This window comes from Myotis davidii, unplaced genomic scaffold, assembly GCF_000327345.1.
Source record: "Myotis davidii unplaced genomic scaffold, ASM32734v1 scaffold991, whole genome shotgun sequence".
Lineage (NCBI taxonomy): Eukaryota > Metazoa > Chordata > Mammalia > Chiroptera > Vespertilionidae > Myotis > Myotis davidii.
Genome location: NW_006283137.1, coordinates 754,709 through 754,930, shown reverse-complemented (window position 1 = coordinate 754,930; position 222 = coordinate 754,709).

Here is a 222-nt window from a genome sequence, read left to right as displayed (position 1 = left end):
GGGCAAAGCCCCCGGCTGCCTGCCTGGCCCCCTCCGGGGCTGGAGGCCATGGTCCGTGGTCCAGGACAGGGTCCAGCGCGACCCTCCTGCCCGTGATACCTTCCCGAGCGGGGCTCCCGCGCGCCCCCGCGTGGCTACAGATGGAGGCGCTGCTTCGGGGCCAGGCCCTGCGGAGGGAGGAGGAGGAGGGAGGAGGGAAGTGCCAGGTGCCGGTCTGGGCCT